The following is a 24,435-nucleotide window of genomic DNA, read 5'->3' on the forward strand; positions in this document are numbered from 1 at the left end:
CTAGGCAAAATGTAATTTTTAAATCAACATGCTATATAATTCTCTGTGCTGTACCATTAGTTGGTTATTATAGGTTATCTCTTCATTTTAGGACTAAATATACTGTTCATCTTTTGGTAACCCTCTAGGTATTCTATTAAAAAAACACACATAAGATCAGAGGATTCTTTGAGAAGTTTAGTTATGTGCTTCTCCAATAGCTTTAAAAAATTCATTATGACAGTTGGTGACATATCCTGCTGAACACATGCCTTCTACAAAACATTCTGTCATTCCTCTCTCAAATGTATTTGAGACTCTGCCAGGCCGAGGAGATTCACAGAGAATAAGACAGATGAGGAGACTTTCCTTTGAGGGGAAGGGAGGACATCTCTGATTTAAGTTAAGTTCAAAAGTAGAAGAGGACTCAAGCCACCACAGGACATCTGTATCCGGGAAACCAGCCTATCCTGCATGCTGGTCAAAGCGATGAAGTAAAGAATTTAAAAGCGTTGATCATCTCAGAAAAGAAAGCATCTCAGTATAATTTACAAAAGGTAAGGATTTTGGAGATGATTCACTATTATTTTGGTTTTATCAGGAAGACTTATAAAATTTCATAGGCCGATTCAAGATAAGCCTTTAAAAGATTAGTAACGTCATCAGAGCTAATAAAGGATAACAGATTAAGTGGCTTGCAAATTGTGAATACAATTAAAATTATGGACTATTTTGTTTCATGAATATGCCTAAATTTGAGAATTGAAACTGCATTCTGTACAGTTACCTTTTCTGTGAAAGTATGAAATTGTTTTTTAGTATTCATTACGAAGTTAAAAGTGTTTATAAATAAATAGAGTTGACATGCACGTGTGAATTTATGGAAGGTACCTTTGAATCGTTAACATTATAAGACTTCATATAAGGAGTGGAGGAAAGTTGTTATACTGAAAAATTTTATTACTATTTTTGGAAAGTAATTTTTGAGTGCAATTTTCTCTCTAAATAATTTTTCAGCAAGTATAACACTGCTCTATAAAGGTGACGATTGAAACTGATAAATCCAATAAGTATTGGTGAATTAAATATTTCTAGTTTTATAGGAGAATATCTGGTGAAGTTAAAGTCACCAATAGAATAAAACTTTTCACCAGATACCCAATTTTCCTAGAGTAAACATATCCTTACTGCATACTTAGAATCTGCAGATTTGTTCCTGAATAAATTGTTTTTATGCTGATATTTGATGATTTTGAACTTTCACAATGCAGTGTGTGTTGTTTCTAGTGAGGATATTGAGGCATGAATAAAAATCTAAAGTAGCAAACATTTTAGCCAACCCTACAGATATTTAAGCAGAGATAAAATAACTATTTGGGAGGAATGTTATCACATGGGAAACCTTAGAATTTTCTGGACTAATGGCAATCATTAGGATTACTCAAAGAAAAATTGTTGTGAAGAAATAAAAACTGTATGGGATATATGTTTTGTCCTCAAGACACTTCAAATCTAGTTGTGGAGATACATGCACAAATAACTTTAATGAAAAGAGAATACGTAATATGGTATGATAGAAGTACAATAAAAAAGATGTGGTTTTAGATAAAGATTAGTTTGGTTTAGGAAGGGTCAGAAAATAGCTAAAACTTCATGAAAGTACTGCTATTCAAGTTCTACTGGAGAACTGGATAGAATCTTGGGATAAATTTAGATGGAGGAGGGCTCCCTGGTGGAAGAAGTTGGGAATGGTTGTATGGAACCAAGCCCTTAAAAAAAATTAGAGACAATTGAAGACAATGACATCCTGTCTATTCCTGGGGTGCCTGTCTTAGATTTCCATCGCTGCAACAAATACTTGAGATGAATTAACTTACAGGAGAAAAGATTTATTTTGGCTTGTGATTTTATAGGTTTCAGTTCATGGTCACTTTGTCCTGTTGCTTTGGGCCTATGGCAAGACAGTACATCCTGACAGGAGCACGTGATGCAGGAGACCTGCTCATCTCATGGAAGCCAGAAAGCAAAGATAGGGAAAGAAGGAACCAGGGTCCCCCCAACCCTTTTAAAATCATGCTTCCAATGACCAAATTTTCTTCCACTAGGCTATGCCACTTCCAATAGTGCCACAAACTGGAGACCAAACCTTCAACACGTGGGCCTTTGGGGACATTCAACATGCATACCATTAGCAGCTTAATGCAGTAGTCCCCAGATTTGTCTACTGGGCATATATTAAGAGATATTCTGAAGTTGTCTGAATTTGTGACCAGTGCTGAATCCTCTATGTTGTTGTTTCCTATAAATGTATACCTATGGTAAAATTTATAAGTTAGGCATAGTAAGAGATTAGCAAAAATAACTTGTAATGAAATAGGACAATTATGATATTATGCAGTAACATTTATTCAAAACTTATGAATTATTTATCTCTGGCATTTTCCATTTAATATTTTTAGACAAGGGGGAACTGAAATAGAAAGTGAAACCATGAATCAGAGAGGGCTATTGTACTGCCCTGCACAAAAACTAGCTGCATATTGGACTATATTGAAGTGAGCCAAATACATGAACCAAGAAACATTTACCAACACAAGCTTTCTATTGAGACTAGCATAGTTCTATAAATACAAGGTATTTAGCACTTCCAGAAATCAACCCTTCCAGCTTCCTGCTTTTATTCTGGAAGGTACCTAGGGTTTGATCTGCTTAAATGACATATGGAGGAAGAACTTTACACAACTTTCTTGGGAAGGAGAAAACTAACACATTTTGCTAGACTATAAGTGGTAGAAAGTCTTTCCATATAAGCCTTTTAAATATCTGTACTGTTCAACAAAGAATGATTAAAGGCATGATAAATAGAGTCAATTCTGTTTCAATTTCTAATATTTAACTTGCATCGATACTTTGAAAAAAAAACATCAAATAACACAGTCTTTTATGAGATAGCTAAATGTCAATAATCAAATACTTTAACCAAATAAGACTTTATTTAAGTTAAGTTGCATATTCTATGAGTTTCCCAGTTGGTTTCTTAAAACCTTAGCTCAGTGTCACAGAAACAGGGATAATGCCTTAAGTGTAACACCAGGGACAGAGCAATCACTTCTCCTTGGACTGGGAAAAGTGAGTTCTAGACTTGGTTGGAACATCCTCTGGCCATGTTCTTTTGGGCAAGGGCTCTAACTCTGGACCTCAGCCTTGGCTATGACATAGCAGCCTCTCAGGTCCTTTCCAACTCTTAGGAAATTATGATTTTAAAACAACAAAATGAGCATTACATCTTTTTTCATTTGTTTGTTTTGTTTTCAGTTTAAAACTCCTCCAGAGTAGCTGGATTAAAACAAAGGAGCAGAGCAATAAATCTGAATGAAGACTCAAAAGTGAAAGGAATGTGTCAAAACAATATTGTTCTCCTAAATCCCTTTCTAAAGGTGTAAATTGCATTCTGACACAACTTGCCATTCGGAGGTGCCACACTGAGTTGCTTTGTTTAACAATGAGTTTAATCAGACAAATAGCTCCCCAGGAGGAGGGGAAAACAGATGGACCATCAACTTTTCAATGTGGAAGCCTAGTGAAATAATCTGTTAGCCTTAGGCCAGGCAATTGTGACCCAATGACAACTGACACCTGAAAATATGGAGGAGAAATGTTAAGGGAATTATTTATCAGTATGGTGTCAGGAAGCTTTTTCTAGGAATGGAAGTAGATGTTACTCTCCTGGGGGAGAAAAAAACTTTTCTTTGACTCTCTTAGGTTCAGTACATGGGGTCCTGTGAATTAAAGCTGACAAAAGACAGACTAGCAAACAAAAACCAAAAACAAAACAAAAAGAAAACATTTTCATTCACATAGATTCACAAAGGAGTTCCCAGAAAAAATGTAACTTCTGCGGCAGTTAGAATTTGAGGTTTATATGGCATCTTAATAGGGTAAGGAGAGGACAAGGAGGTCATTTATGCTTACATATATGACTTTTCACAAATATAAATGAGCCCTTCGGAGAATAAATGGGAGATCTGACAGGTTTCCGACAATGACTATTTAAGTGTTTGGTAGAGATACTGTTTCTCTAGTGATGAGTCAATCTCTCAGGATTTATGGTATTTGAATTCTTTTGAGTTCTTTTGGGAGGCGATTAGACAGGTACAGAACTCAGATTTTTTCTGCTTAAAGTATTTGACACATTTACTATCCTCAAACTATTTAATATCATCTGATTTACAGCAAATATCAATTATTTGGACAGTGTAGATGAAATGTTTGGTGTTATCCATTCAAATTGCAATATCCGTTAAGGGATGTTAACATGAACTTCTAAAGCTATCTTGAAACAATGACAAGTGTGTGGTGATATTGAGACTCACCAATTTGTCTCTATTGTTCCATTTCTGAAACCCAGTAGGTAGTTCAGCAGATTTTTTTTTTTTTTTGTGATGGCGTGGAATAAAACCGTGTAGCAGATGAAAACTTGAGATTTTGAAATTTTTGTCCACAGTCAAGTTGGCTTCTTTAAAACATGGGATTTCTAATTTAAACACAAATCTTTAGTTTCCACTTCATACTTATTTCTTTGAGCCTAAAATTAGTACTTCATGCTATCCCAGTCTCAAATTATCTACATTGAAAAAAATCATGAAATTTACTTTCCCATGTGAATATATTAATTTGAACCATGTAAAATCGCTGTTTGTTAAGTAAAAAGCAGAGGCATATTGCCAATTACATATATAGTTTTTTGTAATTAAAACACACAAGCACACAAATTACTGGAAATAATTTAGAAACTTTGTATTGTATTCTTATTTTGAATTTTAAATTTTCCCAGGAGTTGAGCCTACTGTTATTGACAGTTTAGTTAATGTTACCAGATTGATTAAGTAGGCCATGAAACTCACTTCTAAATGGCTTAGTTCAATGTGGAGATATAAGAAATGTTTAGCCTTTTTGGACAAAGAATAAATAGACAAAGATATGCTAATGCGTGCCTATGTGTGTGAGTGTATGCATGTGTGTGTCTTTGGTATAATTAGTGAAAATGGAGAAGTGGGATTGGGATTTAGGGCTGTCTTAAAATCAAGAAAGCAAACCGAGTTCAAATTTTCTTCCCAAAGACACTCTGGAAGAAGACACATGATGAAATACTTGTTGTCTTTGGGATGATTCTTGTTCTAGTACACATGCCTAATTAGTTCTTTCTGAGCTGAGAAAGCTAATTAAAAAATACCTACACATTGCATGGGACTGATACTGATGTGGGTTTTGTGATGAATGGGCTCCACACTCAAAACCGCTGGGAGAAAATATTCAAGACTCTGTGTGCTACATGCACCCAAAAGGGGGATGGGTGGAGGCAGGAGGAAGAAAGAAACAGGTAAATTAATATACATACATGATGTGTGTGGTTAAGATAAAGATGTCAATTTTAAGTAGCAAGAAGGATTTACCAGCATGGGTTTCTTTCAGGCAAAAACAATCAGAGAAGAGCAAGTAGACTTTTAAATTTAGACATTTATTTAGTTTTTTAATTTGTTTCCAAGTAGAGCTTCCAGGCTGAGTCTAATATAAAATCAAGCCTCTTCAAGTGAATGATGTATGGAAAAATAGAGAATTCCAGACTCCCTCATTTTAGTTAGGGAAAATGGAATTTCTGATAGCCTCAGAAAGAAAAAGATCTTCCCCCCCCCTCTGGCTCTTTTCAAGAGCTAAATTCTAAATGTTTTTAGAAAATAAGTAGGTCCATATTTGGCTACTTATTTATATATTTTCCTTGATGAACACTGATTTCTTAATATTTTGGGGGGAAATGGTTTAGAGTATAACTGGTGGGTACTAGTTCTGCCTTCTTATTGGCACAATTGCAAGGGGATATTGAATTTATAATAGAAGATAAAAAGTGGAGATAAAGGCATAGGCAGTCAGGTGGATCTGGTTAGAAACTTGGCTTCTCTAATTATTTTAACTGCCTGAATATGAGCAATTCATTAAACGTTTCTGAGGCTGTTTTATCATCTGTAAAATGGGAATAATATTCCCTACCTGTTATGATGATTAAGTAAAGCACTTAACACACACTGCTTGATACATACTAAGTATCCAGTAAATTATGTGCTAGACAGCTTTCTATCACTGTGACAAAGAACCTGAGATAATCAATTTATATGAAAGTAAGGTTTGTTTGGCTCACAGTTTTGGAGATTCTAGTCCTTGATCACTTGGCTCTATTGTTTTGGGGCTCTCATAGTGGGGATACATGGAAGAGGAATCTGTTCACTTCATCGTGACTGGGAAGCAAAAAAGAAGACCCACATCCCACAATCCCTTTCATGGGTATGCCCCACAATGACCTAAGAATTTCCAGCAGGCCCCATCTCTTAAAGACTTCCACACTCTTCCTTTCCACCAAACTGGGGACTAAGCCTCTAGCAAATGGGCTTGGGAGACATTTTAGATCTAGACTATAGTAAATGGTAGCATTCCAGAGCAGAGGAGTGTTACCAAAATTTACAACATTTTTAAGAATACATCAAAATTGCTAGAAAAGATGAACTTGAAATTTCCCAACACACACAAAACTGCTAATTACCATGATTTAATCATTACAGCTAGTATTCATGTGTCAAATTTTCATATTTTGCCATATGAAATATATATATATATTTTTTAAACAAAACAGTGGCATTGTTTCCAGTCTTAATGGAAACAGACAATAATTACCAGGGACTGAGGTAGACATATGTCATACAAAGACAAGCTCATCCAAGGTTAAATGACAGGAATACTCTTGGGTAGTAGAAGTATCAGAAGGAAGCTTAGCTCCAGAGAGATGTTTATTCTTAGTTCTCTTCTGGCCCACTGCTGGGTCCTTCCATGAAATGGAGAATCAACTCTCATATTTTAAGTTCACAAGTACTGCCTTTCTTTTCAACTTAGGCTTGTCCTTAAATTTATTTCTTCTAAAATCTCTTTAGTCTCACATTGATCACCAAAATTGAAATGCTGCTACCCCAAGAGAGATGTGCCTGTCTCACCTCTACTTAGAGTTTAGCCCTTATTGGATTGACTAAGTATAAATCTAAACTTTCTAGTCTCAAAGTGTAAGGGTCCTGTGAAGAGTCGGAAAAAGAGACCACCAAGAGACCACTCATGCAATTGACAGAAGGGGATTTATTGAACCAGCATGCTGGGGCTCCGTGCCCACTCAAGAAAGGAGAGCAGCCCAGAGCCCAGAGCAGGGGTTGAGCAGTGCTTAAGTACACTTTTTGGGAAGGGCGGGGGCTTTGCATACATCACAGTCTCTTTTAACAAATCACCATACACCGCAGGAAAATCAAACAATAATTCTTAGACTTGATTAGTACATTCATTGGCAGGAACAGGCTGGGCAGGGGTGATTGGTCACTTCTAAGCGGGGTACACATTCAAACTGATTGGTTTTGGGGCCTGGATGCCTACGTGCTGGGCTACTCAGAGCCCTTAGTTATTAAACAGCCAGAGGATCAGGAGGAATATTTACTGGGCAGTTCAGGTATTGTCCTAACAGAGGAATTTAACAATACCTGGTCCTTCACTTTTTAACTCAGGCCCTGCAGCTTGGAAACTTTACAATGCCCAGTCGTTTACACTTTAACTTCAATTTCTTTTACTCTTACAAAAGCATAATTATCAGGAACACTATCCTATCAGCTGAAATATCTTTGTAGGTGTTATTTGAAGGAAAGGGAAATAAAAGTGTTTTTACCCCTTTGATGAATTCTCTATTTAAAATTAGAAAATAAGTTGGTCTTTCTTGTAATTTTATGCTTAGCTTTTCTATTAGATCCATCCATCCATCCATTTATTCTTTTAGTAAGTGTTTAATGATCACCAACTCTGTCAGGAATTATCCCAGTTCCTGAAGACCTAATAGAAGGTCAGGCTGCAGTTTCTCTTCATGGAAGATAAAAGATTGGCTGCAAAATCTGAACTTGCTAAAAGCATATCAAATATTTATTTGACCACTACTTGTCCAGATGTAGCTTCTCAGTGTTTGATTTAATTTCTTTCCCTTATGTCATGGAAGTAGTTAAGTATAGAGCATATTATGACTATTACATTCTAAATGTGTATGGCCTCCTCAAAACTCATAGTTTGAAATCCTAAACCCCAATGTGATCATATTAGAAGGTGGGACCTTTTAGGAATATACCTGAAGGCACAGTCCTTATGAATGGATTAGCAGCTTCATTAAAAAGACAGAAGAAAACTTTCTTTCTGTTCTCCACCATGGGAAGACACAGCAGGAAGACAGCCATCTGCAAATGAGAAGCAGCCCTCAACACATACTGGCCTTGCCAGCACCTCCATCTTAGACATCCCAGTCTCTAGAACTGTGGGAAATAAACATATTTGTTTAAGTCACAATCTATGGCAAGTTGTTATAACAGACTGAACTGACCACAAGAGTGACATACAAATACACTTGAAAAAAAAACTATTTTGTTTAAATTTCTAAGTCATGAATTTGGCAATAAAACCTGTAAAATATGACTCTTCAGCAGCACTTCTTGTAAACATGCTTTTACTAAAATGTAATTTTCTTGAGAGTTGGGACTTGGTCTATTTTGTTCCTTGCTACATTATTAGGGTACTGCCAGTGTCTGGCACACACCAAAAAGTCACTTTTTTTTTTGTATGGATAATTAAATGAATGAACACATACCTTTTGCAAAATTTAAAGAGTCATTTTGTAATCTTTTTTTTATTTTTAGTTTTTTGGTACTAGTTATTGAATCTAGAGGCACTATATCACTGAACTATATTCCCAGTCTTTTTTTTTAAATTTTTTATGTTATCTTGAGTAGAGTCTTGCTAAGTTACTTGAATTTGTGATTCTCTTGCCTCCACCTTCTAAGTTGCTGGGATTCATTTTCTGAATGGTTTTTTTTTCTGAATTACAGAAAATGATATTAGTTTTCTATGAATAGATCTCCGTATCATCATGTTTCTATCAGTGATGTGCATTCAGCAGGGTTCCTCTTAGTTTTCTTCTTCCTGATAGAATATATGGGACCTGTACTATTAGGAAAGGAATTATTTGAATTACTAAATGTTTTTCTTTGCCAAGATGATACCAAACAACTGGTAAACTAAGTACACCAACATCATGTGCTACTCTTTCTCCCTCAAAAAGCTATTTACAAAAGCATGGAATTGTGAAGTTGAAATCCGAATCCTCAGAATCATTTTGTTCGGTTTGATACATAAATTTCCACTTCAGTTTTGTCGACATCTTTAGTATCTCAGTCCCCCCTCCCCGCACCCACCAGGTTAAACATTTTCAGTCCCTTTTTGCATGACATGGTTTTCATCCTTTCAACACCTTTGCATTTTCCTACCAATTACGATACAATGGTTCCTGATAAAGGACATGTTCACAGAAGGTCATTTTCAGATAATCTGAGTTCAGTACTTGAAAAGAAATCAAATGGTGAAAAGATGGAAGAATAGAGAAATGCCTAACACTAGTCTGCTCTCCATGGGGTAGAACCAAAGCAACAGGTTGGTAACCATATATGTAGGTATGTGGTCAGGAATGAGCATTAGCAAATGACAGAGGAAATGAAACCTGGTAAAATAGAAACCATGAAGAAGAACAAAGCAAGAGAAGCAGAAAACCTGGAGTACATGGAACCTAGTGCCTTGTTCGAGGAAAGAGAAATCCCCATTTCTAGGGAGTAAAGATGAAAGAGAAGGTTAGGGTTAGTGTGGTGCACCAGGCCTTACTTTCACACAGCTCAAAAAAATAAAAAATAAAAAATAAGTGACCTGGAATCTTCACAACAAGCTTCCTTTAGAGAAAATATTTATTGCATCCCTCAGAAAATTCTGAATGTTGCAGCCAGGAGCCATCTTGAGGAGGATCATAATGTCTGGGACTATGCTGTTCTGGGGGTCAGAAAGCTAGGCATAATAGCATCTCAGGGTCCCTGTAGACACTCTGTTGCATCGACTGGGCGGTTGGCAGCCCCCCATGGCACTCTTGGTGGGGTGGGGCTGTGTTTGGAAGAAACCTGCTAAGAGTTTTATAATACAAAGAGTGTAAGCAGAGAATGGAAGAGGGGTGCGGGTCACTGTCCTCTAGAATCAGTGGCTCCATGAGTCTGTGACTTGGAGTAACAGCAATTATAAGTGGTTTCACATGAGAACCAGGTCTGAGATACCAAGATCAAGGGTAGCAAATCACTTGGGTTTCTGCTACAGTCTTCCAGCAAAGAATTCAGTGGTTCAGTTGTTCTTCCCAGCCTTGGAGGAATCCGGGGCTCAGCCATGACTTTGGCATCTGCCAGGTGCCTGAGCACAAAGACCCAAAACTTCCAGAGCAAACAGACACTTGGAATGGATCGGTTTCTGCCCCAAATTTGTCAATGATCAGGACTTGTTGGGGCTACAAATTTGTCACCTCGCCTGAGTGTGTAGACTAGAAACCTGCAGAAAGACTATGTGCCAAGAATGGCTTGCATTCCACCTTAACCCATTAAGCAATAAATACTTAGCACAGCCTGCATTCCACCCCAATTTCCCTGGTGAGAGCTGAGGGGAATTTCAACAAGCTGCAGTTATGGTCCACTAACCCTCCTATACTCGGTGGATTTCAAACTTAGAAAAAGAGAACGTTAGATTTGCATAGCCTCCGATTATGTGCCCTCACTTGTATTTCTAAAAACTTTTCATCTTTTCTTTTTTTCTCTATCAATTCTATTTTAATTGAATGATTAAAATTTTGTTTTTATTTTTATCGTTTTCATTTTTTATATTTCTTTCTATTTTTAATATTTTTCTCTTTTTTATCCTTTTCATTTTTTTATGTATTTTTGTCATAATTTTTATTTATTTATTTTTCCCAATACTGGAATCAAACTCAGGACTTTACACATATTGGACAAGAGCTCTGCCTTTGAATTATGCTTCCAGATTGGTCGACAGTCATAACCTAGTCTCCTACTCAAGCTTTAGCAGTCACTTATACTTACAAAGAAGAAATAAGCTCCCGGCTGTCTACCCTCCTCCAGATGAGCACAGCCAGGTGGATGCTGATGTCCTGCTACTTGGCAGCTAGTTCCAGAATAGTTGCAGAAAGATTTCTGACATTGCATCTACATGGGTTCTCTGCATCAATTACACCACACCTGATCAGATTGGATAGAGTTGATGAAATTGAAGGTGAGTACCACAGAAAGGGAGCTGTGATTCCAACGCCCACCCTTTCCTATCTACACCACACCAGGCTTTGTTCAGAGGACAAGAGCTGCAGGACATCCAATATGAATGGGGCAACCAGTACCAGAATCCTTGAGTGACATAGATGGTATCAACTGTGATTGGAAATCCCCAACTTCCAATAGGGGCTTCCACTCCATACCAGGAGTAATCACAAAGGACGCATTTCCATTCACCATGCTGATTATTGCATGTAGTTTCCCAGATTTTATAAGACTTGCAGAGACAATGATCCTGACTCCAAGAAAGCATGCTCTGTGCCCACACCCACAAATCACAACCAAAGAGCTGCAGGAAGATCACACTAAGGAGTCAAATTGGTGACAAATCCAACATTACACAACAAACTCGTCTGCCAAGATGGAATGGCAGAAGAAAGTCACACGCCAAGAAGGCCATCACATACAAGCAGAAGAAATATCTACCTCAACCAATGAATAAATTTCAACTATGAAAACATAGGAAAAGCAAGTGACATTTGGTTTTAAGACTAAGTCATCATCCGTGTAACAGATTCCAAAGATATTGAATTAAATGAAATGTGGGTAAAGAAGTCAAAAGAATAATTTTTACAAGTTAAGAAAGTATAAATAAACAATTGAATTAATTAGTCATACAATACAGGATATGAATGAGAAGTCTGGTAAAGAGATATTTTTCAAAAGAACCAAATAAAAATTTTGGAAATTGAAAGCACAGCAAGATTTAAAAACAAACAAAACCCAAATAACACACAGTTGAAAGCTCCAACCATATATCAAATCAAGCAGAATATAGGATATCAGAACTTGAGGGAAAGTACTCTAAAATATTACATTTGAACAATAATAAAGGGGAAAAAAGATTGAACATAGGAGGTCTCTAAAATATCATGAAAATGTCAAACATTCATATAATCAGCATATCAGAAGGAAAGGAACTAGGAGCAGAGGGCATAAGCAAGAAATTTCCCAACAACTTGGGAAAGTCATGGACATCGAGGTACAGAAGAATATTAGAACCTCAAATATACAGGACCAGAGAAGAACATTTCCTTGACATATTAGAGTTAAATTGAGAACAGTATAGAACAAAGAAAGGTTATGAAGACCTGCAAGAGAAAATCATCACGTTACATGCTGGAGGAATGGCAAAGTCTGATGTCAAAATATATTAAAGAGCCACAGTAACCAAACAGCATCCTACTGGCACAAACACCACATAACCTATAGAAAAAAACTAGGGAGAGCAGAAATAAATCCATGTATCTTCAGCCAAAAGATTTTTGACAAGTGCCAAAAACATACATTGAAAAAAAAGGATAAGTTCTTTAACAGATGGTGCAGGAAAAATGGAATGTCAACAGGTAGAAGATTGACATAAAATGCCTCTCTCTCAACTCAAAAAGGATCAAAGATTTCAATCTAAGACCTGATACTTTGAAACTGCTAGAAGACAACATAGGAAAACACTCCAAGATATTGGCACCAGCAAATGATTTTCTTTTTATTTTTTTATTTCTTTCTTTTTCTTTATCTTTCTTTCTTTCTTTCTTTCTTTCTTTCTTTCTTTCTTTCTTTCTTTCTTTCTTTTTTTTTGTGTATGCAAGGCAAGCACACTACCAACTGAGCAATATCCCCAGCCCCAATGATTTTCTTAACAAGATTCTAATAGCTCACACAAAAAAAAGCAAGGACTGACCAATGAGATTACATCTGCCGATTAAAGAAAATAAGCATCAGATTGAGCAGAAAACCTACAAAATGGATAAAAATCTTTGCCAGGTATTCCTCAGAAGAGGATTAATATCCAGAATATAAAAATAACTAAAAAAAAAAACCCTGGATATCAACACCACCAAAATAATCTGATCAATAAATGGTTAATAATCTAAGTAAACATTTCTCAAAAAAGTACAGTGGGCCAATAAATATATTTTAAACTGATCAAATTTTTAGGCTTCTGGGAAAAGCAAGCCAAAGATCAGAATTGCCATTATAAAAAGAGAAGAAAACATAAAAAGAAGGAAAGAATGAGAGGGAGAGAGGGAGGGAAGAAAGTTAAAAATGCTGGCGAAGTTGTGGAAGAGAAGGAACCCTTATCAACTTTTGGTGAGATATAAATTAATATAGCCACTATGGCAAACAATATGGAGATTTTTTTAAAAAAAGTATAGAAGTACCATATGATCCAAATATACAATTCTTGGGTATATAGATGAAGGAAATGAGGTAGCATGCCAAAGAGAAACCTGCATACCCATGTTTATTGTGGCACTATTTCAACAGTCAAGAGATGAAATCAGCCTGGATGCCCATCAACCAATGAATGGGTAAAGAAAATATGGTATATGTACACAATGGAGTATTACTTAGCCATAAATAAGAATAAAATCTTGTCATTTGCATGATAATGGAATGGAACTGGAAGACGTCATGTTAAGTGAAATAAGCCAGACACAGAAAAATGAGTATTGCATGTTTCCTGACATACATGGAAACTAAAACGATAACAACAGATGACTTGAATGTAGAAGAGGAACTGGAAGGGGTTTGAGGTGGAAGCAGGCAGGAGAGGATTAAAAAAAGAAAAGTGGTCATGAGCAAAGTGTGATGTATGTATGCATGCATGGAAATGCCCCAGTGAACCCCACTAGTTTGTACAATGAATATGTGTTCTTTATCATAATTAAAAGACAAAGAAAGGCAAAACCACATTTAAGTGCCTGGCTTGAGGGAATATGTGCCGTTGTTAACTTCCAGGTTGCAAGATTCTAAATGTTTCAGACTGGGATGCTCTGAGGGGAAGAGACCACAATGCTTCAAGTTCCCATCTTTTTATTGATCTCTTGCTGGACATTGTGGCAGAGAATGTTCTTCCCTGGGGAGAGGTTTCAAGCCTTGAGGTCATGACTGGAGAAAATGCTGAAGTTGTAAAGATATCATTGTTGCCTGCTTCCCCTCTCCTCCTCTCATTCTTGGTATTTCAGAACTGTTGAAGTCAATCCATTGCAGTGGCTGTTACTTCAGGGGTTAGATGAATCCATGAACTATGTTTTCAGGAGTTGAATGTCAATGAGATGAGGTGAGTAGCATTTTCTGAAACTGAAAGGGTGAAAGACATACAGCATTATTCATCATTTATTTCCTTTGATTTCAATAGGAATGGAGGGCCTAATCTTCAAACCAAATGTGACAACCCCCTTTTCTACCTGCAGATCTGAAGCCACATATTTGGAGAAGGTTATGGAAGTGCATACAAGAGTATGGAATCTGTCTGTGACATCCATTGGAAGATATTCTGAGGACTTTTTCACTTCTTCCCACAAAACTTGATCAAAAAACGTGGAGAAAATAAAACTTTTGTGATTCAATTTCAAGTACTTCTTTGAAGGAGCCTCTGAAGATGGTCCATAGCCACATCTATTAACTACTTTCAAGCTAATGCTCCCAAAGTGTGATGTGATCTCACTGTGGTTTAAAAAAAAATCTGTTTAAAGTTATAGAAAAGAAGAATAACTATTGAATAGGATATTTAGAATGAAAAACTGGACACAAACTGTGCTGTCCACTTTGAAATCATATAAAAAGCAGTAACGTGGATGGCACTATGTAGCCAAAAAAAAAAAAAAAAAAGAGCTGATAGGACTTCTCATTGAAGATAATGAAAATCCAACTGTGAGTGCTTGTCAGGGCCTCTTTGAAAATGCTGCATTTCTTCTGCACACCCCCAAGCACTCTCATGTCTCAGGGCCTTATCTGACACTGTCCCAGTCTTACAGGAAACACTGGAGACTCACTATTTATACGACATGACCACATATCCCTAGCTCCAGTGTATAGCTCAGCAAGCTATAACTGTGATTTTTTTTTTCTTATTGTTGCTGTTGAAACTATAGAGGATTAAAGATTTCCCAAAGTTCAATCTAGGTAATCCCTTCTATAGGATTAACTCACTGTATGGCTTTCCACTGTATATTTGTTTTTGGTTTTTTTTTTTAAAAAAGAAATAACAGCTTTCAAATACTTAAATCTGGAGTTAACATTTGTTTATTGTGCAGATAACATCATCATGGATAACTTGTGTGTGTGTGTGTGTGTGTGTGTGTGCATATGTGTATGTGTGTATTTTCTACATGTTCATAGCTTATCCCATGAGAAATCTCTAAATGAAAATTAAAAAAAACCCTAGTTTTTCACAAACTATAATTACTTTAATTACAGGATAATTATATAAATAATGCATTTGAATGTAGGTTTCAGTTTTCTTTGTTTTCTAAATATTATCATCTTTCAGTGTTTTCAGACGTGTAAACAGGAAACATTTAAGTTTAGATGAAGAGCAGGTGAACTGCCTATGATACAAGGAGAGACAATCAAAAGATGATTAGGCTATTGAAAACTGCCTAACTAGGTGCTAATTTTTAAGTGAGCAGGTGTACTTAGTCATTATAACTTTAAAATGAAAATATATTTGAATTAAACCAACATCCCCCCCAACATTAAAATAACATTAAAGGTCTGACTGGCACTGACTAAATCCAGCAAAGGCAGAAACAGTTGAAATTCAATGATGAGGCAGCCAGCCCCTTCTGGATGAGGAGGAAACTATAGGTTTCTAAAGAAATGAAGAACCCTTTTCACAACACTTTATTGACTTTCTTTAAAATATGGCCCAGACACCATTAATGTGTTAAAAAGATTAATATTGTACTTATTGTTAAAGGATGATTAACTTTGCAGAGAAATTGTGCAAAGTAAAAAAGACCTTCTAATTACCATGGGTAGAAATCAATTGGTGTTTTCTTCTTTCTCAGTTCAGTTGTTTTTCTTGTTGACAGCGAAATGTATCACTGCACTCTTAGTCTCTCGCATGGAACACAGAAAGGTCTGATTCTGAGTCAAAGGGAGAAGGTAAATTTGTGACTAACGTATAAGTATTAATTTCAAGGTGACTGTGACATACTTGATACTTATTCAATTCACATATAGCTACATCTAAAGTCGAACACTTAGATTCTATCAACATTAATGCATCTAAATAAAATAAACTTACACAACATTTGCTATGGGGATTTTTTTTAGATCCATTATACATCATGGAAGAATGTCAAATGTAAGAATTCAGGTGATGCATTGAACATTTAGAACGTTAATAAATTGTCTTCAGTGCACAAAATTAGTAATCTGAGTTTAAGAGCTTATAAATAGAGAAAATATGCTATCACATATTCAGGTATATAATAAAAGAATTTGGATAAAGTTGTATAGACTAGTTGAGTGAGTAAAATGTGTGATATAATCAACTTCCAGCTATGTCTAGTGAGCCTTCAAATATTGTTAATGGTGTCATCCCCACTGATCTGTTCTCTCTAAACCATTATGGATTTTCCATTCATTAATTTTCTTGCAGCTTCCAACTCCAGGTAAAACTACAGGTAGGCTCTGCTATGGCAATGCCCTACCATGGGTTTGCTTTTATTGAGAGCTTCATTAATTGCTTTGGATTTTTGTTTTATAATGATATAGACAATTTGGTGGTACTTCTTGGTGTCTTAGCCTTTTTTTTTTTCTTGTGTCACAAGAGAAACAAAGTAAAGTTGCACTTGATTTCATCTGTTTTGTGTAGATACACTGTATATACAGAAAAGTATCACAGGCAAATTTTTCAAAAGCTTAGAGAATCATGCCTATCAGAAATCGTAAGTAGTTTTTCTATAGTTGCACAAGAGAATTTGTTAGAATTGGTGCTTGTACTACAATCTGCCATTTTAAATAAACTGAGGCTGAAAAAGTTGAACTTAATGCCTCGATTTACACTGGGATAAAACTCCTCACCGTAGTCCAAGAACGGGGTCATAAATACGGCAAAGGAAATCATCAGAGAAGAATCCAGTGAGGGTGACATTAGTGGCAATGATTCTCGCTTTATGTGGGAATGGCCTTTATGTTTATTCAACTATTTTAATGTTTCATGATGTGTGCATATGTAGCAAAGTATACATGATTAGTATTAATTGAGCTCCTGACCCACATCATTGCTTGTTAATTTCTGACACATTCAGGACCAACCTGTAATATACAGTCCCAATTAATATATGTTGTATGAAAGAATGGACAAATGGACATCAACCCAAATTATTTTCTATCTAAGGGAATTCTTGTTTTTCTCCCTCCAATCATTACCATTTGACTCCTCTTTATCTCTCCCACTCTTTACTCCCAAAGTCATTATTTGTCTGGTTTTAATGTCTTTGTTTCCTTCTCCTTCTCCCTAGACTAGTTCAATGTAGGGTCTCTGGGATCTGAATTCCCACAATGGATTTCTTTAAAATTAGTTGGTTTTCTTTAAGATACTCATACTTCAGTCAGTGTACTCACTTTCCTAACATTGCCTTTGACCATAGAAATGAAAGTGAAAATAAGAAAATAACTTTTGCTTATTTCTTAATACTTACATACTTGAGCCCAGGTAGATTGTTTAATACAGAAGAAAAAGCAGCGTTCTTATTGTATCCAAATACAAGCAATAAAATAAAACTTGAGCTTGAAGGGCTGAAATGTACTGACAAGATAATACATCCAGTGGGTATTAAACTTGGACCTAAAATGCAAAGTAGAACTGAGTTCTTTCTACTGAATCATTTAGTTTTATTTAAGTAGAAAATTCCAAAAAAGTATCAAATATACTAGAGACAGTAAAATAAGGAAGCAAAACCCCTGAGAAGCCTTGGAGTAGATGAGACACAAAGGTATTCATCCTGTGCTTGTGATACTTATGGTTCTGTCAAGTAGGTCAGATCAGATCATCAGAAAACCTTGAACTGAGACCACCTTCAATTTCTTCCGTGGACTTGCCTTTCTTAAGTTTCATTACCTTCCCTGTAACTTTCATTCAGTCAGTTAAGAAGAATATTTCTACTAAAATCACATTTTTGCTTTGGTGAAGGTCTACTATAGAACCTGAAATGCCTTATCTTAAAGCACTAGTAAGATTTTTTTAAAACTCTGATTATGAGCATGATAAAATCATTGGATTTACTCCTTTTATAGTTTTCCTTCCTTGTTTAATTTATATATGTCTTTCATTGGAAAATTTCTTAAATCATTTTTTATTTAAAAAAATAACAAAGGCTGGGGTATAGCTCAGTGGTAGATCACTTGCTGATTACAAGGCCCTAGGTTTGATTCCCAGCACCAAAGAAAGAAAGAAAGAAAGAAAGAAAGAAAGAAAGAAAGAAAGAAAAGATAGATAGATGGAGGGAAAGAGAGAGAGAAAGAAAGTGAATATAAGTACATGGATCTATTTACATGATTCTGATATTAGCTATCACCTTATCCATGGTGGGTTGACTGCATCTGGGCCCTTGGGGAACTGGTTTTGAAAACTACTTCCTTGTGAAATTCATGTAAAGTATCTCCTTGTAATCATTAGGTTTAAGATCATTCCTATTCAGTTAAGAGGTATAGACACCTCTTTACATAGGTACAGAGCCTTATTTTCTGCCAAACAGAATATATCTCAAAGCTTTTTCCCAACAAAAACTGAAGACAGGGGAGGGTTCTCTCACTGAAGGATTCTCCTACTCAACGTAACAGAGTAGCATATTTTAGTTAAACAAATAAACAAACCAACACATATTTTTAGAGCACCCTTTGGGATTATTATGCATTAAATAAATTATATTATTCCTCATGCTTTGTTTTACAATGACAATTTCTAAGATATGATAAGGACTTTTATTTATATTCTTTCTTCAAATAATGAATTTGCAGGACTCTTACTTTTTAACCAGAAAATAAGCTATTTCTTAGTAGATCTGCCCATACTCAGAATAGGGGACAAAGGTGTGAGAGTTGAGTGTATGATAATTGCTACTAGCTGTTTTCCCACTTGAAAACATATTGGGGAAAGAATTTTATATGATGAGAAAATGGTACTCCTGAATCTCTCAGGTCCAGAGACTCTCCACCAGTCAACAGCTTCAGCAGGCCTTGTGCTCTTTAAATTCAGTGACAAGGTAGGCCTACATTGGTCAACACTGGGTTTATGAGATGATTCATGTGTAACTGTGTTTTTTTTGGTTGAGTCTACAAAATCATAATGCTTGTTCGCCTATAATAATGAAACATACAAAACCTGAGAAATAGTCAACATCTTAAGGTAGAAATTTTTTAATTGCTTGATCCTAATCACCCTGTTGAGTATTCTTAAAATTGGTAGGTTGAAAAGAAGTCCAATTCTGTTACCAAGGTGAGGTTTCTTTATAGGTACAGAGAGGAAAAAAGAGCTATTTTCTTTACCAGTCAAGCACAGCCACAGTGCAGATGACTTTATTAGAATTTCATTTTCCATATTGCAAGTTGCACAGCCATCAAGTTTGTATTACTCTGTGCTATGACTAGTGTTTATCTCCAAGGGTAAAATGGGATGATGGTATGCTTTTGTTGTATGAAAAAATAAAATAAAATGAGCACTCTATCAGTTCTTAGTTGGTTTCCTGAATATATCAGCAATTCCCCATACATTTAGGCATCTGTATTTATAATTTATAATCATTGTCTTTTCAACTATGCAATCTGCATCTAAACTTTTTCATAGCCAAGCTCCCCCAAAATATTTTCTACTTTCTCTACTTCCTCACCTGCTAACCATGATTCCACATGGTCCCAAGCACCATTTTGAGGTATATGCTAAATATATTAATCAGATTTCTGTTGCTGTGACAAACACCCAAGATAATCACCTTGAAAAGAGGAAAGGGTTGGTTTTGGCTCAGTTTCAGAAGTTTCAGTCCATGGTCACTTAGTCCTGTTCCTTTGTGACTGAGGTGTGGCAGTTCATCATGGCTGGAGTGATGTACGAACAGAAACTGCTCATCTCATAGTGGTTGGGAATCAAAGAAAAAGAGGAAGGAGCCAGGTCCCAATATCCCCTTCAAAGGCACTCCTCCAAGACCCAACTCCTTTCCACTAGACTCAACTCCTAAAGGTTCCACTACCTCCCATTCCAAAGACTGACATGTGTTAGCATTTTATTTCTGTTACCAATATATTTGGCAAAAAAAATCTTAATGGAGGATAAGTTTACTTGGGCTCAAGGTTTCAAAGGTTTCAGTCCAGTGCATGGTTGGCAGAAACATCACAGTGAAAGGGCATGATGAAGGACAGCTGCTTAACTTAAGGCAGCTGGAAATCAGAGAGACAGAGAGAAAGAGAGAGAGAGAGAGAGAGAGAGAGAGAGAGAGAGAGAGAGAGAGAGAAGAAGAAGGAGGAGGAGGAGGAGGAGGAGGAGGAGGAGGAGGAGGGAGGGAGGGAGGGAGGGGGAGCAAAGGATCAGGGTAAAAGCGTATGATTTCCAAACACATACCCTCAGTAAATCTTTCTCTTTCCAATCATGTCCCACCCACCTACAGTTTCCACCACCTCCAAGTAGTTCATTCAAATTATTAATGTATCAAATGGATTAATCCATTACTAAGATTACAACTATCATAATCCCATCAATTCCCCATACTCCCAATTCTAGACATTGCTCCATTGGGGACCACATTTTCAACATGAGTTTTTTGGGGACCCTTCTGAATCAAACCATAAAAAAATGTTTTTAGCATATGGACCTTTGGGGATATGTAAGATCCAAACCATAGCATTAACATACACGATGAAGTCCATGTAGCCAGACATAAAGCACACTTGATGTCTCATTCATTATCTTTTCACATGAATGAATTTTCACGCTGCAGCTTCTTATCACATGTCTTCTTCTATATCATCAGACTTTCTGGTTGTACTTCTCTTAATCCCTAGTCATTTTTATTCTTCTCTGCCATTTCCTTCTCCTCTATCTTAGTCCTAAATCAGTGATTCTAAATTTCATCAGTCTCTTGTAAGTACCCGAAATGTGGCTGGTTTGAATTAAGATGAGCTGTTAAGTGTAAACCACACATAGGATTTTCAACACACAGAAGGAAAAAAAAAAAAAAGAATGTAAATCATCACACTAATATACCCTTGATTTTCATTATTTGTGGTAGTTCTATAAGGTCTCTGGGACCAGTGAATTAGCAAACACTGAGTGATTGCTCTCAGGGGAAATACAGGGTTAGGTTCCTGTGAGCCTCTGGTCACAACATTTCATCCACAGATCAATACTTAACCTTGTGCTATGTGTGTTCCTGTTTCAAGGCACCTTATTTAATATATGTCATTGATTCATTAATATTGAACTCATGGCCCATGGCACCATAACTCAGGACTGCATGAAGCTTATTTAGCACACATATTTTCTCTGGAAGGCACATCACAAGCTCTTAAGCTAACAGACACTAGACAGCATTTCAGCACTGTATTCAGGGGCCATTTTAAATAGTAAAGTCATCAAAAAAGAATAAAAATGCAAAAAAAAAATGTGGCATTTCCTCCAACAAAAGAAAACAATCTTTTTTTATCACATGAAAACTGAAATAGAAGGCAGACTCTTCTTTTTGACCTCAGCAGGGAATATGAACATCAGATGACTTAATTTTTGCCTGCTCTGCCCTGTCTGCCTGTGACCACAAAACATGGTGGTCACCAACCTGAGGTTACCAATAAATGTTAGCTGGTAGAAGAATTCACAAATATGGAATCCATAACTAATGAAGATGAAATGTATTCTGTGCTACTTACATATTGAAAAGAGAATATTTTAGAGATTTTGAGCTAAATATCTCAATGATAATTGTACAGTGCTTGCATGCTGAAAAAATAATATTTGAGGGATTTTGGAGTAAGCAAAATGCACGCTAAAATGTATTCTGTTTCTTTTAACATTATTTAATGTGACTATTAGTAAGTTTATGAATACCTATGTGGCTCATTTTGGCTCATGTTGTTTATCTATCAGAAAACACTGTTATACATGGAAGAGTTTCATAGGACTGGATATTTACCATGGATTGCTTCTCTCTTTATTATGAATTTAGATAACCCATACAGTCCAAAATCTCCTCATACTTTAGGGTCAGTCTTAAATGCTATTTCTCTTAACTCCAATCCACAGGTTGTTCTTTTTGCTCTAGCTTGAGTATGTGTACAAAATGCCCCAGTAATCTCTCTGACCTCCTCGGTTTCACATTGCCCTCAACCACCAGTGCTGTTGGCCCAACTATCTGAGTGCCTCCTGCATTCTCTCACACTTCCATCCACAGTGTTAAATCATACTCACACATCTACCCAGAATGCTATGATGGTTTCCCATCTTGCTTAGAGCCAAATCCAATCTTCACCCCAGCTGACAAGACCTATAGGATATGGCCCCAATACTCCCTCTGAAATGGATCTGGTATCCTCTTCCCATTGATTGTTCTGCTCCACCTATACAGACCTCCTTTCTTTCCCTGAATTCTCCCCCAAACTCCCTAGCCTTTGCACATGCCATTTCTGGCCCACATGGGCTTTCCTTTGCTAGCCCCATGGATGCTCATTACCATGAGTTCATTCAGCTCATAGCTCAAATGGCACCTTATCTCTAAAAGAAGATTACCATATCACTCTATATGCTCCTAATTTAGTTCATATATTTTTTTCTCCTTAAACTTACCACTACCCAAGATTTATTTTTCTCTCTCCCCACAATAAAATATGAATTCTATAAGAAGAGGGACTCAAACATAGTTAACCTCAGTTATATTCCTGGTATTAGAATCACAAAACTAGGACAATAGCACTGGTGGCTGAGGGCAGTGTGAAGTCAGAGGAGGTCAGAGGGATGAATGGCATTTTGTACACATACCAAAGCTAGAACAAAAAGAATAACCTGTAGATTGAAGTATAAGAGAAATAGCATTAAAGACTGAACCTAACACCAGGAATATAACTGGCATAAAATTGGTAACCCATAAAATATTGTTTTAACCAAAATTTATGCTTATAGTTCAGATTGCTGTGCTTCCAAAAGCCTACTTGACCAACTTCAATATCTTATATGCATTTTTAGTTTTTATTGGTGCATATTAATTATACAGAATAGTGGGTCTCATTGTGGCAAATTTGTGCATACAGAAAAACAATTCAATCAATTTCACTCCCCAGTATTTTCCCCATTCTTCTTTCCAAACTGTCTCTGATCACCTACCTCTGCCCTACTCATCTTTTTTCCTGATTTTATGGGGTCGTTTTATTTTTGCTTTTGGTTTTGGTTTGTCTTTTCCTTCTAGATTCCACATATGAGAAAAAGCATATGACACTTTTCTCTCTGTGTCTGACATATTTCACTCAAAATTATGGCTCCTAGTTTCATCCATTTTCCTACAAGTGACATAATTAAATCCTTCTTTACTACTGAATAAAACTTCATTGTGTATATACATACTACATTTTCTTTTTTCATTCATCTGCTGATATACACCTGGATGGATTCTATAGATTGACTATTGCTTCACACATATTTTTAACAATAACATTTGTATAATTAATATCTTTCATTGAAAATAGCATCAGCATAAGTTGGGGAGACCCTGACAGAAATATTACATTTGGTAATTATTTCCTCTGTGACCATGCACTAATCATTTTGCTGCTCTAAGTCCCATTTTTTCTTTTCACAGTGGGTTTAGGGATTGTAGTCTACAGTCTTATTTTGAAGATTACAAAGGGGAAGATCTATGTAAATTTTCTGCATGGTGATTAGCACATATTAGATACTCAATGTTACCCAGAATTTTTTTTTGTTATATTTTTTTTCTGCAGTACTGGGGGTAAGCATATGGCCTCACTTGCTGGGCAAATACTCTATCATTGAGGTCCAGCCCTAGCCGCAGCAATGTTCTATTAAAAGCCAAGTACCATGACAGCGTTTAGAGATGTAAACTGCATAATAGCGAAATTTAGAAAGTGAAACAAAAAATTAGGCTAGTGTGAAGACAGGGGGTTGAAAGTGGGAGGATGCAGGTATAATCACACATAAGCTTCAACATATTAACCTACTAACAGGACACATGATTTCAATGGTGTTGAACAGGGAGAGCTCAGAGAAAATGGGATTGAAGTGGGCTTATAACATATTTTATAAAGGAAGTAAGGCTTGCACTGCTCACTAAAGGATGCATGCCTTTAGGCAAACAGGAAAATATTGAAGGAACTGCTTGGGAGATAAAGTAGTGAGCAAAGACCCTGAGGGGTAAATATAAAGTGGCACTCAGGAAATAACAAGAAGTGTGGCATTGCTGAG

The 24,435-nt window shown here is 36.3% G+C and overlaps 1 long non-coding RNA gene across 1 annotated transcript; it reads left to right on the forward strand.

Annotated features, from left to right (window-relative positions):
• The first annotated feature begins 256 nt into the window (after positions 1 to 256).
• Positions 257 to 17,649, forward strand: LOC120892978 (uncharacterized). The gene is made up of 3 exons (XR_005737851.2): positions 257 to 536; positions 14,213 to 14,307; positions 14,441 to 17,649. It is a non-coding gene; the product is annotated as an uncharacterized LOC120892978 (long non-coding RNA).
• The last annotated feature ends 6,786 nt before the right edge of the window (positions 17,650 to 24,435 follow it).

Source organism: Ictidomys tridecemlineatus, chromosome 7, assembly GCF_052094955.1.
Source record: "Ictidomys tridecemlineatus isolate mIctTri1 chromosome 7, mIctTri1.hap1, whole genome shotgun sequence".
Taxonomy (NCBI): domain Eukaryota; kingdom Metazoa; phylum Chordata; class Mammalia; order Rodentia; family Sciuridae; genus Ictidomys; species Ictidomys tridecemlineatus.